The 17,768-nt window shown below is 39.9% G+C and overlaps 1 protein-coding gene across 4 annotated transcripts in view; it reads left to right on the forward strand.

Moving 5' to 3' along the window:
• Positions 1-17,768, forward strand: part of cyth1b (cytohesin 1b) — a 232,773-nt gene that overhangs the window by 123,079 nt on the left and 91,926 nt on the right. The window contains exon 1 of one of the 4 annotated variants that reach the window (XM_043714923.2): positions 16,754-17,127. The exons of the other annotated variants lie outside the window; for them this stretch is intronic. The gene's annotated coding sequence lies outside the window, so the exon portion shown is untranslated. Of the gene's footprint in view, positions 1-16,753; positions 17,128-17,768 lie in introns of those variants that run through there. 4 annotated transcript variants of the gene reach the window in all.

Here is a 17,768-nt window from a genome sequence, read left to right on the forward strand (position 1 = left end):
GAGACTGGTGCCAAATTGAATATCGGTGTGTAAAGGTCAAGTACCAGCTTGAACAGTTTGGGAAATTGCTTATCATATAAAAAGTCAGAACCCTCCATGTCCTTAGGGCCTTTCACCAGCAAAAAAAAAGGGACCTTACCAACTGTATGTTTGGTGTTTGGATTTTCCCCTTTAGGGTGAGATTTATGAATGTTTTTCAAGTGAAGCAATGTTAATTATGCATATCGTTTAAGTTACAAAGCTCATGTTTTAACTTGTTTCCACATGCTGTAGTTTCATAATTGGGCACTCTTGATTTTCAGCTGTTTGGGACTTCTTTCTTGTTGAAGGTTTGTTAGTTTTCAAAGGTGGAATATATGATCACAGCCTTGGGTCCCTGTGAGAAACTATTATTAATTTTTGTTTTGTTCCTGCTTTAATTTAGACATCAGAAGACCAAAGTCCAAGTTAAATTGACTGAAAGGTCATTTATGGGCTGGTACCAGTTAAAAGAAACTCACAAAATCTATGATATTGGCATTGGAGCTGAATAGATTCACTGATGACTGTTACTGAAAAGGACCTATCACCCATAACTTGCTTGCCCAATTAACATTCTTGTTCATGTTAACTGATTGACTCTTAATGACCTTTAAAATGAAGTAATAACACACTCTGGAGCAAACCATTTCACCAGGTTTGAGAATAGTTCCTATCAATGTATATTTTGCAACTGGAGTAAGTCATCAAATGTGGTTTTGCTAGCTTTGAGACCAATGTTTAAAAGATACTGAAACTGCTAAATACTACAGTGTTATGTTACGAAATGTTGCTCCCAAAAGGACATAAGATATCTATTTCCAAATTCTGAATGAAATAAGCACTTCTTTTCCATTGAGTTTAATGTAATGCCATTTTTGCTGGTTTACTACAATTACAAAAATGACCACTAGTTAACATGATGTTAACACACTTAGCAATTACTTTGTTTGTTTTGAGAACTGAATAGTTTACAGTAGTGCAAAGTGGATGTTCTTTGGAGATTGAGGGACATAAAAGGAGACTAGCTCTGCATCTGATCTGGAGGTACTGGAAAATGGCTGGGGAATATTAGCTCTTGAATTATATTGGTTTTCTAGTGTGATTCAGGTGGGTAATGGTAGAAAATTGATTCAAGTCATATGGAGTCAGAGGTTAGGTGGCAGACTGGCTTAGAAGATTTATATGCTAGGACTCATTGGGGTAGTGTGGTGAAAATCAGATCCCACTGTTCCTGGAGTTTTCACAAAACTGAAATATTTTGAAAAGTACCCAGAATTCCCCGATTTAACTATTTGGCCCAGGTTGACAAAGCATAGACCAGGTTTCAGTACATAACAAAAATGACTATTTATTCAAAATAAATAGATTCTAACTAAAGGTTAACAGTTATGAACCATTGGAATATAACTCTACCAGTTAAAGCTCTCTTACCTTCCCTCCCTCTCGCCTTACTCCCTTTACATGCGCAAACTTACAGGAAATAAAGAGATCGATGTCATGAACAAATAAATGATTTAGAAAACAGTTTTCTGAGCCCTGAAGAAAAGATTTGCTTTGATTCTCGTACCGATCAGAATGCTGCTTGTCAATTTTCCTTCTCCAGATGCTTTCATTTGTTTGTAAGAGGCACATTGTAACTAATTCACATTTACAAAGGCGTCTGACTTATAACTTAAATGTTAAATTTACAATAATGGCTGAAGGGAAAAGCTGTACTTTGTTTCTTCAGTCTTAAAGTATTTTTACTGTAAAGAACCGAGACAACTCTTGAGCCTGTGGAGATCTGATGGCATCTCACTATCTTGTTCATAACCCCAATCTGTTCAGCTATCTGGGAACCAATAGTGGTTGGCAGATAGAAGGCCTTTGCCATTGGTCTGTGGACTAGTGGCCAGTCATCCATCAGCTACATATTGCCTCCTGGATCCCCATTTGTACACAGCTGTTAGCTCCAGTTCATTTGCAAAGCATCTTCTTCTGCTTATGGTTTAAATAGCTGTATAAGCAGCACTTGTAATGAGAACCAGGTTAATTGCTTTCAGAAGTGCAGCAATCCCTTAATAATGTTTGATTTTTAAAACCGTTGTTTTCTAATTTCAGTCCACAAACAAAACAAACGGCACAGTGGCTCAGTTTATAGCACTGCTGCCTCACAGCGCCGGGGACCCGGGTTCGATTCCAACCTCGAGCGACTGTCTGTATGAAGTTTGCACATTTCTCCCCATGTCTGCTTGGGTTTCCTGAGTAATCCAGTTTCCTCCCACAATGCAAAAGATGTGTAAGTCAGGTGAATTGGCCATGCTAAATTGCCCATACCGTGAGGTGCATTTATCAGCATTAAATGTAGGGAAATGTGTCTGGGTGAGTTACTCTTCGGAGGGTTGGTGTGGACTTGTTGGGCCAAAGGTTTGTTTCCACACTGTAGGGAATCTAATCAAAAAAGATATAGCCTATAAATATGTGTGTGTATGTAACAGAAAGAGTCAAAGTGTTAAGGGAAGAATCGCTTGGGAAGTGGTGTCCCACAGGTATGTGTGCTGGGAGAGTTTTGCTCACCAAATAAATGACTTGGCCTTAGAAATTGGTTAGGGGAGAAGAAGGGCTCCTGAAGAAGGGCTCATGCCCGAAACGTCGATTTCCCCTGCTCCTTGGATGCTGCCTGACCTGCTGCGCTTTTCCAGCAACACATTTTCAGCTTAGAAATTGGTTACAAAATTTGTAGATATCGAATTAGAAGGAGTTATGTAATAGAAGAACAGTGAGTTGGATTGTACCAGAAATCAGCTAAGTCTTAGTTTTGGCAAGTTTTGTTGAGTTTCTCTCAATGCTAGGGCCTTTTTGCTCACTACTCTTTGACATCTCATTTCTTTACCTGCACACATGCCACTGTGGTACCCTCAACTTGTCTGCCTTCTCACTAGAGGGGGAAATACTCAACACTGCTCTGGCATACAGGGATTCCTGGTGCCAGCACCACTGTTAATAGCACTGCTGCCTCACAGCGCTAGGGACCCAGATTCAATTCCAATCTCGGGTGACTGTTTGTGGAGTTTGCATGTTCTCCCCGTGTCTGTGTGGGTTTCCTCCGGGTGCTCCAGTTTCTTCCCGCAGTTCAAACATATGCAGGCCAAGTGAATTGGCCATGCTAAATTGCCCATAGTGTTAGGTGCATTAGTCAGAGGGAAATGGGTTTGGGTGGTTTACTCTTCGGTGTGGACCTGTTGGGCCGAAGGGTCTGTTTCCACGTTGTAGGGAATCTAATCTAATCAATCTAATTATGGCCTTTGAATTGAAACAGGAACATTGAGAGTTCCCAAGGATTCAGGCATCATGACTCAGACTTTCTAGATGTGATACCAATTATTTCACATGACTTGTACATTGATGGTTTAGCATATCTTCCCGACAATGGTGCATGGAGGGACTCTGACAGAGGGGCCAGGGAAAAACTCTATGTGGATCTTTGACACAGAGACCTTATCCCGATGAGTGCTGTACATGCCATCTCACACAAGTACAGCACTTAAAATCTAATGCATGGTTTTTGATACCTAGTCCCTCCTCTCACATTTCACATCAGTCTAGAAGGGTAGCATTGCATGTAAGATCACAGTTATTAGTGTTCAAGGTGAGAGGAAATCAGCTTCATCCCCTTGTGTAGCCACTTTTCAGTTCACCCGTGATCACCCCTGCTGCACAGAGGTGACTGTCTTCAATCTTCACTGACATGGTCAAGATTGCTTGTGGCAGGCTTTGTATTCCATACAACTGGGACACTGCACACATTTCACAAATCCAAATGTATTTAACTTGTACTGCTTAAATGCCTGAAATAATTGCACCTTGCAGAGCCTCATACTGCTCACAAGGAGAGTCTGCAGTGCTGACACAGGAGAAAATTACTGCACCCGCTCTGGGTGTGGTCTCAGTCCTTTTCCAGTGTATTTATGACTCGCATGAGTAAAGAAGGCAATGCAGGGCGTACTTGACAAAGTGAGTCACAGGCTAAGCCATATAATGTAGTCATACTAACCATCATGCTGAACTTTCCATCCATTGAGGCTAGGGAAGTTGAGTGTCGATAACCCCTCCTACCCCCAAATAAATATATCCTCCAATGCACTATTGTCTCACCCCCCCGCCTTGTGTCTTGAGTTTTCCCTTCCCTTTACAATTGTCCCATCTGCATCTCAACATACTGTCTCCAATTCCCACAGCTGACATCCCTGACATGCGTACCAAAGCAATGGCCCCCTCATAATCTACCTTGACTAATCCTGAAGGATGACTCCCTGCACAACCCAAGTGATTGTGTTCAAGTTCCCTAACTGATACTGGATTCTTCCCTTGACTTTCTATGCTGGGGGACTCCCTGGCCGAGGGGTTCTGTGCTGAGACTTTGAGTCATGGCCATTTGGTTGAAGCATGTAGCAGACTATTTGTTGCATATACTGCTAACGCAAGGTGTGAGACTAATATAGCAGGATGTCATAACAGCAACGTGCCCACCTCTTGGCTGATGACTGCTGACAAGCTGTGTGGCCTTATGACTGCACTATAAGGCAAAACAGAAGTACCATGAGCCTTTAAAGTCTGGCTGTGGGGGAAATGTGCAAAAAGGTAAGGTAAGACACAGATACTATGAGCATCCAAGCAGGCATAAAGTGAATGAGTGCTAAGAGAACAAACAGTGAACCCTGAGGTGCAGCCTAATCCTATCCATGTTTTCGGTGCCAATCCCTACACACAGTCTTCTGGCTAGGGCATTTACATGCAAGATGGTGGTGCATTCCAAAGTGTAGCATTGAAATGCAGAACTGTATTGTAAGTAGGTTCAAGATATGCCAGGAGAAAGTGAGGACTGGAGATCAGAGCTGAAAATGTGTTGCTGGAAAAGCGCAGCAGGTCAGGCAGCATCCAAGGAACAGGAGAATCTCGTTTCGTGCATAAGCCCTTCTTCAGGATTCCTGAAGAAGGGCTTACGCCCGAAACGTCGATTCTCCTGTTCCTTGGATGCTGCCTGACCTGCTGCGCTTTTCCAGCAACACATTTTCAGCTCAAGATATGCCATGATGGTGTGGTAAGGCCGGAATGTGCCTGATGCTAAACTCCATGAACAGGGATGGGGTGGAAGCTTGCTGCCTACAGAAATGCCCTGGGTTACTGGGCACTCCTGTCAGAGGGTCACTTGGATGAATTGGAATTGCCAGATGGTTAGGGAATCTGGCTTTTTTTCTTCAATTTTGAGAATTCGCCAATCACAGCCTACTTTTCCAACTGATTGCATTGTTCTGGGGTTGGGAGGTTACCACCTTACATGACCTCAAGATGATGCAAAGCATTTTACAACAAATAAAATACATTTATTTGATGTGGATACTGTTATAATGTAGGAAATTTCTTAACTTAAATGACCTAATATAATGTTGGGTGTGACTAATAGTTCAAAGGTGCCAGAATAAAGAATTCATGAACAGGCTTTAGGCATTAGCAAATCAATGAAATTCTATATGCTAATATCTGAGTTGGTTCCTCATTTATTCCTTGGAAGACAGGAGATTAAATAGGATAAAGGATCAAAACAGTTTGAGATCTATGGTACATAAATTGCCAGTGGTAGTAATGCAAATTGAAAAGGGCCGTGGAGCCTGTAAATGATCTATAAGTGAATTGGAAAAAAATACTGCCAGCCATTCCTACTGGAATAGAATGCAAAGCTAGGAGCTAATGTTAAATTAATGCAAAACCTTGGTTAGACTACTTATACTGTGTGTAGTTCCAGTCAGTTCAGTACAAAAAAAACACTGGAAAAGTGTTTAAAAACAACTTAAGAGTGTTACTAAAATTCAGAGCATGGAACTATCAATTAACATTCAGCATGCTTCGACTCATTTGTAAAATGGGGAAGACTAAGAGGAGATTTAGATGACTTTGAAATGATGAAGGAAATTGATAAGAGTGGAGATGGAGAAACTGTTTCTCTTCAAGTGATTTCTAGAACACGGGGTCATATTTGAACTTTAACAGAGCAAATAGAAAATTTAAGATGAAGTTTCTTTATGCAGAGTGGTGAGAATATGAAGCTTACATTAAGACCATTGTGTGATTTTTGTGGTGAGGGCTTAAAATGACTGCTCTTATCTAAAAATTAAGTTGTGGAGATTTTGTGGACCTTTGAAGAGCTTATGTTCGAAATGTTGACTCTCCTGCTTCTCGGATGTGTGACCGGCTGTGCTTTTCCAGTGCCACAATGTTTGACTCTGATCTCCAGCATCTGCAGTCCTCGCTTTCTCCTTTAACAATGGTAGTCCTCATCCCATTTCCAATCATCCAATTTCACTGATCGGGAAAGAGACTCAGGTGGGAACCAACTATGAGGCAAATAGTTGGCAAACTCAGATATTTTCTAATATGATGAAGGCTTTGACAGATATTCAGGGCTTGATTTTATTTCATCTCATTCTCAACATGCCTCCTGTCATTGGTGGGTACTGGGTTAATTGGCATGGAGGGTGTAAGGCAAAATAGTGATGGTTGGTTGGAATGAAGTAGCATGAGATGGCATGTTGGTTACTCAGCAGCCCCCATGTCACCTCTGACCCACCTTTGAGGGCAGGGGGCCTATTCACTCCACTTTCCTGATTCCAGTGCAAAGATCTGAGCCAAAGATTTTTGTGCAGTATTATGCTTCTTTACAATCATGAAGAAAAAAATGTTGCTGCTTGTTTTTTGTCAAAAAGTTCAACAACCTGAGAAGTAATACTTACATGAATTAACTTTGGTTGGAATTCAAATTGCAACTAAAATTTTCATCTAGATTTGTGAGTAATGGGGAGTGATACTGAAACTACAAGTGTGAAACGTACTGGACAAAATGATCTGCAGAAAGAAACCTTGGACAGATTAAGTAGTGCATGATTCATGGGAATTGTTGGAGTGCTTCATCATTTTTCAGGACTTGATTTTTTTCAAAAACTCCATGATTTTTCACAATTGTAGACTGTAATGTATCCAAAACAGGACTTTGAAATGCTTTTTCAATATTTAGGTGATAGATGGTTAATATCAGTAGACAGTTGCTGTGACTCTCTGCTTCAGAAAACCCATAGCACATTTTTTGAAATGGTTGTGTTGTCTCAGTACAAGTAGAACAACACTCACCTCAGAAACAAAAGCAATCAAATTCTATTTGAAAACAAATTATTCCATGTATTCAGCAATTTCTGTTCGTTACCCATTGCACACTTGGTACTGAAATTACCTCACAAGCCACATTTTGAATAATATAAATCCATTTTTGTTTCCTGAACATGTGATGTAAGGTAATGTTTCCAGTCACTGTACTAATAATACAGGAGCATAAGTGGCACTGAGGACCAGAAAATTTGCTTCAGATTCAAGTAGCTGCATCCCAACAATTTTCCAGCAGACTATCTGAAGTGTTCTAGATGGGGTAGAACCATGGCTTCATTTAAACAACTTGGAAATGGATGCACTAAATGTGCCCCTCATCCGTATAGATTTTTAAGATCATGAAGCTGTGAAAAGTACCTAAGACATTTTGCCCTGATTCCTATTTCCCCTTCAACTGCTGTTAGAGCTGTCATCTGATATTTCTCACCTGTAAGTGAATGACGAATTGAGGACACTGTTTCTAAATCGCAGACGTTTAAAACGTGCACTTGCTGTAACATGATTGCAGCGCCAACACTTTAAACGCTGTTTCTAAAGTGCGATTTTTCTATAATGCTGGGTTGCACAAGAAGCAAACACTGGGTTATAGAAGAACTGCCTATAATGTCATCTGTTCCTGTAAATGACTGAACTTTTGTCAGTAAATGAAGCACTGAAGGAAGGGAGCATGCGAATGGAGCTCTTCAAATAGAAATTTTCACATAAACCTAAAGGTTAACAATGCATCAAGGTGAAGTGTTCGGTGGAGATCAACAACTCAAATTAAGACTAATAATGTAAAATATGATGTCTTACTAATTTGTAAAATTGGTATATTGTTAGCTGTCTTGATTGGCATCAAACTTTGGATGTACTAGAAATTTTCTCTGGCTGAACTGGAAAACTGAAGCCAGTGCTCATGGTTCCTGCTACAGACTCCATTCCCTTAATCACCAACTCCAGCCATTTCTTTGGCAATGGTCTGACGCTAAAATAATCTTCAGATAAGTTTCCAACTACATATCTATACCATCACAAAGACAACCCATTCCCATTTCTCAATATTCACCCATTCAGTCCCTGCCTTAGCTCATTGGTTGCTGAATTTTTCATCCAGACCATTGATATCTCCCAACTTGACTACTCCAAAGCACTTTCTACCCTCTGAGGTCATTCAAAACTGTGTTGACTCTGCCCTAATCTATGTCAAGTTCAGTTCATCTGTCATCTTGTGTTCACTGTGATTTTGAAGTTTGTAATCTGCCCCCTCAGTTTATATTCAACAAAACACCACCTTTCTAATTAGTCAAATTATGATATAGAATCAATTTTAAAAAGTCTGCATATACTGTAGTGGGATCACACCGACAACCAAATGTATCTGTTTTGTTGCAGATTCTGCAGTAAGCTGTGCTGTCTTGTTAAAGAGTGCAAATTGAACACAGAATAAGATGGCTTTGTTAAATTCTGTTTGACACAGCAGGTCGATGATACTGCACAGTGCTGGATACAACTTTGGACTATTGATCAGGAGACTGAAGTTACATTTTTAATTTCAGCTGACTCTTGGGTGTCCCCTAGAGTCTGAGTTGTCCTTTTTATTTGCACAGATACATAATATAGTGTAGTAGTTAAAAATCAAAGCAACTTGAAATTGTTTTTTTGCAGAAACGTTATTTTAGTATGATTTCTTTATGATTAGAAATAATCCAACATTTTTCTAAGAAAGGAAGAAAATTGACTGGATTTATTTATTTATATCTAAAGAGTTAAAAAGTAAGATTTTTTTCCTACAGTTACATGTACAAGGATCTATACATTATTAACTCCATAGATCAAAATATGCTTGTACTATTTGTTACTTCTGATGCATGCAGAAACCTCTCACTATCTTTAAGTATCCAAGTCACAGAGCAATCTACCAGGGCACGGTTTCGTTTATCAGAAAGTTAGTACAAATTCATCTCTTGCCCTCACCAACCAATGAAAAGCAGCACAACAAAAGAGGAAAGACAAAAGCAGTTTAGATCATTGGGGCATTCGCTGCCTGAGCTCTTGTATAGCAGCTCTGCCAAGAGCACTTCACCTGAACCATCTCACACTCTTAACAAACCTTAATCATTTACATCATAATGCTTATTATCAACACCAGCTTGCATTGCTTCACTTTCACCAAGGTTAACTCCAAATATTGATGACAACACAAAAATCTGAACTCAAAATTACTCCATTTAGTTTAAGATAGACCATGTGGTCAAATGATGAAGAAGCAGAAGTAGGCCATTTGACCAATCGAATCTACTCCATCATTCAGTGAGATCATGGCTAATATGATAATCTTCAACTCTACTTTCCTGTCTTATCCATATAATCCTTGATTCCCTTACTGACCGGAAACTTTTACATCTCAATTTTGAATATACTTGACACTGAGAGAAGAAATTCCTCCTCATCTCTGTCTTAAATGGGCAACTCCTTACTCATTGTGCCCTCTGGTCCTAAACTCTCACTCAACAGGAAATACTCTCTAATCTGCCATGAAAACCTCCTAATAATCAAATGTGTTTCAATACAGTTTTCTCTCATTCTTCGAAAGAATCTAATCTACTCAATGTCTCCTCATTAGAAACTCCCACCATACCCAGAATCAGCCTGGTGACCCTTCTCTGAACTGTCTCCAATTATAGTGTCTCTTTCCTTAGTGTCCTAGGTGTTGCCTGACTTGTATAGTTTAAGCAAGAGGTCCCTATTTTTATACTCCATTCCCTTTGAAGTAAAGGCGAGCATTAGTCCATTTGCTTTCCTGATTACCTGCTGAACTTGAATGCTGGTTTTTTGTGATTTATATATGACCACACCAGGTCCTGCTGTGCTGTAGCCTTTTGGAGTCTTTCTCCATTTAAACACTAGTCCACTGCTCTATTCTTCCTGCCAAAGTGCATAATCTTACTTTATCCTACATAACATTACAGCTGCCAAGTTTTTGCCTATTCATTTAACATATCCATTTCCCTATCAAGACTCTTTGTGTCATCCTCAACAATTGCCTTCCCACTTTTTTTGTGTCATCCTCAAATTTGGAAAGGGTACATTCACTTTGGACATCCAAGTCATTAATATGTATTGTAAATAATTATAGCTCCAGCACTGATCCCTGTGGCAGTCCACGAGTAATAGGTTGCCATCCTGAAAACGGCTCCTTCATTCCTCCTCTGTATTTTCTATTCGATAGCCAATCTACTATCCATGCTAATATACTAACCCCAGCACCGTGGAGATCCCATTAGTTAACATCACTGAAGACTTGCATTAAGTTGAATTCTTAATTAATGCCAACTTCCTGACGCATTTATCTAATTGTTTTCCTAGAGGGTTATCTCCAGTAGCTATGGGTTTGGAATGAAAGATTACTTTGCCTCCATTGAGAAAACCTCAGATTGTGGTGCTGAGTGACTTTGAACAGCTTTGAGCACTGACGTCCGGACTGCAGCCTGGCTTTATCGGTTCAAATACAAGGGCACTAGTGGAGTAAATAGCTTAAGAGCAAACGTGCTGTTGCCCTGTATATTCCTCATGGAGTTGATGCCATTCGAATGGAATACATCATTGCTTAAAGCATGTATGAGAACAGAATGAAAAAGTGAGATGACCCTTCAGGTCATATGAACAGTGCATTTGAAATTCATGGAGTTAAAAGAGACTCCATCTTAACAGGCACCCCTGTTGTGTTCAGGGAGCTGATCACACACCAGTTTGGACAGGATAGTCTTCATACTCTGAAGGAAGTGCCAACATTATTCTATGCTCTAGCTCCTATACGCATACACTATCTCTAATTTGCTTCCTATAGCATACTTGGTACGGCGGTGTGAACCATGTCCTTGAACAGTTATTGTCTATGTTGAATATCATGAATTATAAAATTTTGGCCCAGCGATGGTGAGGGAAGAGCAATATAATTCCAAGTGTGGATGATAGATGGCTTGGAGGAGTTCTTGCAAGCAGAGGAGTTTCCATTCATCTGCTGCCCTTCATCTCCAAGATTGTAGGTTTATAAGGTGCTATTGAAGGAGCCTTGATAATTTGCTGTAGTGTATTCCATAGATATAACACAGACTTATTGCCCTGTGTGGGAAACTGTCATCTGCCAATTATCCCTGACTGGCATAGAGCTTTCAGCACAATATTTGAAAACCCCGTGCCTCCTTTGGACTCTTGCAGCCAGGTTTCCTTTTCCCTTATTGTCAGCAGTCGTCATGGATTTCCTCTTTGATCAATACTGGTTACCCTTAAGTAATGTCTGTCAGTAATGCTGGATTTAAACCCTAGTACTATCCAACTAACAGCATTAGTAACAGTGGGTGAATTTTTACTCATTATAATGAGATATTCACACAAATTTCATGTCTTTGTACTGACTTGAACAAGGGTATGCAGTGTCTGCATGTTTTCAGGAAAAATCAGATGTATGGATTATCATGCCTAATTGACTCAGATGTAGCTATTCCACAAGGATATTTCATTTCTATGATAATATGCATGCAGAAGGGAAGATCAGGGCTTGACCTTGCGTGTTATGTGCTACTAGAAATGGAATACAGCAATAATTCATTTGCTTGTGTCCTTTGTTGATAGTTTAACCTGCTCTGATCAATTCTAACTGTGTTCGTGCTGACATTAATGTAATCCTTGAAATCTTCCAGATGCCCAGATCACTAGAAGCAGTATTGAGATCGTGAACTGCCAGGTGTATTTTCATATTTCTGTTTGTGTAACTAAAGGACATGCATTGGAGTTTATTGTTGAGTCACAGTGGATTTTCTTGTTGCAAATGTTACCAATAAAATATATTATTATCTTTAAAATGCTTTTGTTTTGTTATGACTGACACTGACATCAAAAGGTAAACTGTACTGAAATAGACTCGGAAATTTCAGTGTGGAAGGGAGGCTATTTGGTCGAAGACAGTTCTGGCCTTGCCAATGAGAGAATTTAATTAACATCAGCACAGATATATTCACTGCTTCAGCTTCAACTGCGCATTTTAATTTAGTTCCCTTGACCTGTCAGCATTGCTTTTTGCTCAAGCCAATTCCATCAGTAGTCTAATCAGTGCTCAACATTTAAATTATTCCAGTGAACCTCCTGTGGCACTGATTGCTTGTGATGTTTAGCTGTTCATTTTAACCTGTTACTGTATGGCCATTCCTCTAAATAGATGCATCCAGGTAATTAAAGGGCACTTGTAAATAGTGAAGCCACAAACTCTTTTGGCTCCTCTGCAGATTAGTGTCTGTCCAGGTTATTGAAGTCAGGGAAGGACTGTGGAGATTAGACATTAATTAAGCCAATTTGGAAATGCAAGAATAATCCTATCCATCCTGTTTGTGGAGACGCCTCGACTTGTCCCGACATCGTACTGTGTTGAGTGTCCAGAGATGCCATAGGATCCCCTTCTGACCGTTGTATCTGAACTGCTTCTCGTGGAGTCTTGACTGCCCATTTGAAGGTACCAATCAAAATGGCAATAGCAGAATATTAATGATGGAGTTCTGCACTAGTTGCGCACACTACACCCAATGAGTAAATCAAAGAACAGTACAGGACAGGTACAGGACAGGAACAGGCCCTTTGTTCCACCATGTCTGTACTAACCATGGTGCCAATCTAACCTAATCCCAACTGTCTGCACATGGTCCATACCACTTTATTCCCTGCCTGTTCATGTGTTTGTCTAAATGCTTTTTAAACATTGCTATGGTATCTGCTACTACCTTCCCTGGCAGTGTGTTCCAGGCACCTACAACCCTCTTTTTAAAAATAACTTGCTTCACACATCTCCATTAAACTTTCCCCCTCTCACTTTAAATCTCTGCCAACTAGTATGAACATTTCAAACCTGGGTAAAAGACTCTGACTATCTACCATATCCATTACCTCTCATAACTTTGTACCATTCTGTCAGCCTCAGATGCTCTAGTGAAAACAATCCAAGTTTATCCCATCTCTTCCTGTAAGATAATACACTCCAGTCCAAGAAACATCCTGGTAAGCCTCTTATGCACCTTCTCCAAAGCCTCTACATCCTTCCTATACTGTGGTGATCAGAAGTACACACAATACTTCAAATGTGGCCTTACCAAAGTTGTATACAGCTGCAGCATGACTTGCCAACTTTTACACTCAGTTCCCTGACCGATGAAGACAGGCATGCCATACGCTTTCTTTACTGCTTTATCCACTTGTGGTACCACTTTCAGGGAGCTTTGGATTTGGTCCCCGAGATCCCTCTGTGTATCTGTATTCCTAAGGGTCCTGTCATTTGTTGTATACTTTCCTCATGCATTTGACCTCCAAAAATGTGTCAACTTATACTTATCTGGATTAAACTCCATCTGCCATTTCTCTGGCCAATTTCCCAACTGATCTATATTCTGCTGTATCCTTTGACAAACCTCCTCAAGACCCACAACTCAACCCATTTTTGTGTCGTAATCAGACCAATTACGTTTTCATCCAAATCATTTTCATATAATCAACAAACAACAGAGGTCCTAACACTGATCCTTGCAGAACACCACTTGTAACGGACCTTCAGTCAGAAAAATATCTTTCCACAACTATGCTCAGTCTTCTTTGACCAAGCCAGTTTTGTATCCAGCTTATGAACTCACTGTGGATCGCATGTGACTTAATCTTCTGGACCAGCCTACCATGAAGCACCTTGTCTAATGCTTTTCTGAAGCCCATTGTAGACTGCATCCATTTCCTACCCTCCTCAATCATCTTCATAATTTCCTCAAAATAATTCACTCAAACTTAAGATAAGACCTCCCCAGCCATGCTATCATTAATAAGTCTATTGTTTTCCAAATCAGAGTAAATCCTGTCCTTAAGAATCTTCTCTAGTAATTTCCCTGCCACTGATATAAGGATTATGGGCTTTAATGTCCTGGATTATTTCTGTTGTCCTTCTTAAATTAAGGAACAATATTGGCTATTCTCCAGTCTTCTGGGACCTCACCTGTGGCTAAAGAATATATAAAGTTCTCTGTCAAAGCCCCAGCAATCTCCTCCCTTGGCTAAATCCCATCAAGTTCTGGGGACTTATCTACCTTAATATTTCTCAAAACACCCAACACCACCCCTTTCTTAATATTGGCACATCCTTGAATGGACCTACCTATTTCCTAGCTATCCTCTGGGTCCTAATATAAGTATAAAATACCTTGGGTTTCTCCTTAATCCTACTCACCAAGGACATTTCATGGCCCCTTTCAGCCTTCACAATTCCTTGTTTAAATTCTTTCCTGCTTCATTTATATTCTTCATGGGTCTAATCTGATTTCAGTTTCCGAAACCTTTACATATGCTTCCTTTCCCTTTTTAACTAACCTTTCAATATCTCTTGTCACCAGGGTTCCTGATTCTTGCCATTCTTATAGGAACATGTTTGTCCTGAACTCTGATGAACTGGCCTTTAAACGAAACCATATGTTGGATGTGGATTTACTGTCAAACAGCCACCCCCAACCTAGTTTCTCAAGTTCCTGCTGAATGCTATTGGAATTAACTTCTTCATAATTTAGCATTTTCACCAGAGGACCAGTCTTTTCCTTACTTAAACTTACAGAATTATGATCATTGTTCTCAAAATGCTCCCCCAATGGAACTTGATCACCTTGCCAGGATCATATCCCAGTTCGAGGTCTAGCATGGTTCCTTCCCTATTTGGACTGTTTACATGTAGGAACAAATTGCTGCAGATGCTTGAATCTGTACTGAACACAAATGCTGGAGATCACAGCCAGTCTGACAGCATCTATGGACAGAAAGCAAGCTAACATTTCAAGTCTAACTGATTCTTCATCAGAGCTGGTGTGAAGTGTGGAGGGACAGCATTTGTGAAATATTGTAAATGCTGTCCCCTCCACACTTCACTTCAGCTCTGGTGAAGAGTTGGCTAGACTTGAAATGTTAGCTTGCTGTCTGTCCATGGATGCTGTCTGACTCTCTGTGATCTCCAGCATTTTGTTGTTTCCTGAAATGTGTACATATTGTTTCAAGAAGGCTTCCTGGATGCACTTAACACATTCTGTCCCATTGAAACCCCGGTAGTAAGGAAGCCCCAATCAATATTGAAGTTAAATTCACCCACTACAGTAACCCTGTGGTTTTTATATCTTTTCAGGATCTGATTACTTATCTGTTCCTCTGTCTCCCACTGACTATCGGGAGGCCTACACTATCACACCATCATAGTGATTACACCTTACTTATTCCTGATTATTCTACTCATATGGCTTTGCTGGATGAGCACTCCAAGATGGCCTCATTTAATTCAGTTGTGACATCTTCTTAATCAGTAATGCGAGTCCCCCATCCCTTTTACATCCCTGTCTATCATGCCTGAAACATGTAAACCTTGGAACGCTGAGTTGCCCTTTTCCGAACACGTTTGTGGTAATACCTACAGCATTGTACTTCCACTTACTAATCCAGGCTCTAAGCTCCTCAGCCTCACTATACTCCTTGCGTTAAAATAATTGCACTTCACAAGCTCTACCATGTTCATTAACCTGGTCCTGCCTGTTCTTCCTATTAGACTTACATGTATGGTTTGCTCAAGGTGAGTCCAAGAGCGCATTATCATACTCTGTCTCTCAAATAAATATCAGAAAGACACTGGCACTGGCCGAATCATAGTGATGGATGCTGGGAAGTTGTTCACAATGAGAATGCAACACTCTGAGAATTGCAAACAGGACTGTAGTTAGCAACATGAAATCCCCCGAAAGAATTTCAACTCAAAAGTCTTGCTTTTGGGACAAAGCTGGGGCCTTCAAATAAAAATGGGATTGATGATATGAAGGATGCTAAAGACAATTATGACAAGGACCCAAATGAATTATTATTTTGTAAGTTGTATCCATATATCTCAGAGTCAGTACTGATCAGAAATGAAGCTAAGGAACTGGCTGAATGCTGCATCATGGTGGAAGTGACTTGCACAATGACCTGTGGGAACATAATGCAATAGGTTCTGGTCCGAATGTACCTTGTGCAATATATTTCCTGGAGATGGCAATTTTTTAATCACAAAGTTTTAAAATTGCTATACATTCTTTTGAAAAATAACAAATTACAACATAACTTGAGTTTATATATTATGGTAGTTGATTATTTTCCTCTTCAATCCTTAGTTCCAACAAAATAACGAGTCAGCATTTATGAAAAACTAATCGGTGGGCATCGATTTCATAGGGCGCACTATTGAACGGATTAGACACTACGGAGTTAACTGCATGTGCTATAAATGCGTTGCAATGCGTGGTCTGTAATGTGTCCTTGGAGAATCCGATCAGAGTTTGAGAGCTGGTTTTAAGCAGAGCTGTGTTTAGCATCGGCAAGGGTGGAGCCTAGTCTCATGCATCCAGCAGAGAAAGAGAACTCCGCACATTCACTAGTGTCACAGCTGCATCACTGGGGAAACACTGAGAGTGCGGTATCAGCACCTTTTGCAGCCTCCTGAACAGGGACTTAGCTGGAAAGCTTTGTATTCAGGTTACTGGCGCATCATTTCCATTTGATAATTCCGATTAAGGGTTTACTGACGGCATTTACTGGTCTTCACGGCACTGTCCAAGGATTTGCCTGTGGACCTAAGAAGAACAACACTAGGATTACAAAAGCAACTGTAATAGAGGTGAAGACGGTATTTGGCAGAATAACGTTTTGATGAAATGCCTTCCGTTCTGATTAGCACGTAGAACAAGATATTCGTGATTATATTTTGTTGAAAATTTATGTTAGTCTTGGGGATTTGTCTACTGTCTCAAAAATCCAATCGTTTGTAATGATGTTGCTGTGTACACTGAAGACTGTCAGCTAGTGGGTAGAAGTGCTGTCAGAGATCTGCACAAATATAACCAGGTACAGTATTTATGTTGTATGAAATGTAAGCACTATTTCTAGATTTACGAAATTATTTATTTAGAATCTTTCCTTAATTTGAAAATACGCATTGATATTGGCATCCTGCACATTATTATTGTGATTTCAGTGCTGTACATGCTTTATATCAAGATTTATTGCATACATATTCAGCACTTATTGTCATTGTCATCAGATCTTTATTCAGTATTTCATTTGTAATGGCCTTGAGAAGAAATAACTCGAATGGAATTACATCAAAGATTATGATTGAGAACCTTTGAGCCATGTTACATTTCTGGTATCTGCAATTATTTATTACATTTGAGCATTTTTATTTGATTAGTGGATTGTATCCTTCCCTTTTGTTTTATATACTGTAGGTAGAGCAGTTCTATAATGTCTGTCATTATCATTCTGTCTGTATAGTATTTCGACTAAAATCGAAAATAATTCTTTTCAGCAAATGTTAGGTGATTTTGCATTTGCAGTACAGATTGAAATTTTGTTGTACTGTAGCGTGGGTTATTTAGGACATGAGGGCCAAAGAATTTCACCGCCTACTCTAACACCATGACTTTGATTCTTGGATAATAACCCAATTGTGTATTAACGGCATTCCATTCTTTCAGAAAATGTGC

This window comes from Chiloscyllium plagiosum, unplaced genomic scaffold (assembly GCF_037043375.1).
Source record: "Chiloscyllium plagiosum isolate Xiang-an unplaced genomic scaffold, Cpla_swu_hap1 HiC_scaffold_25, whole genome shotgun sequence".
Taxonomy (NCBI): Eukaryota; Metazoa; Chordata; class Chondrichthyes; order Orectolobiformes; family Hemiscylliidae; genus Chiloscyllium; species Chiloscyllium plagiosum.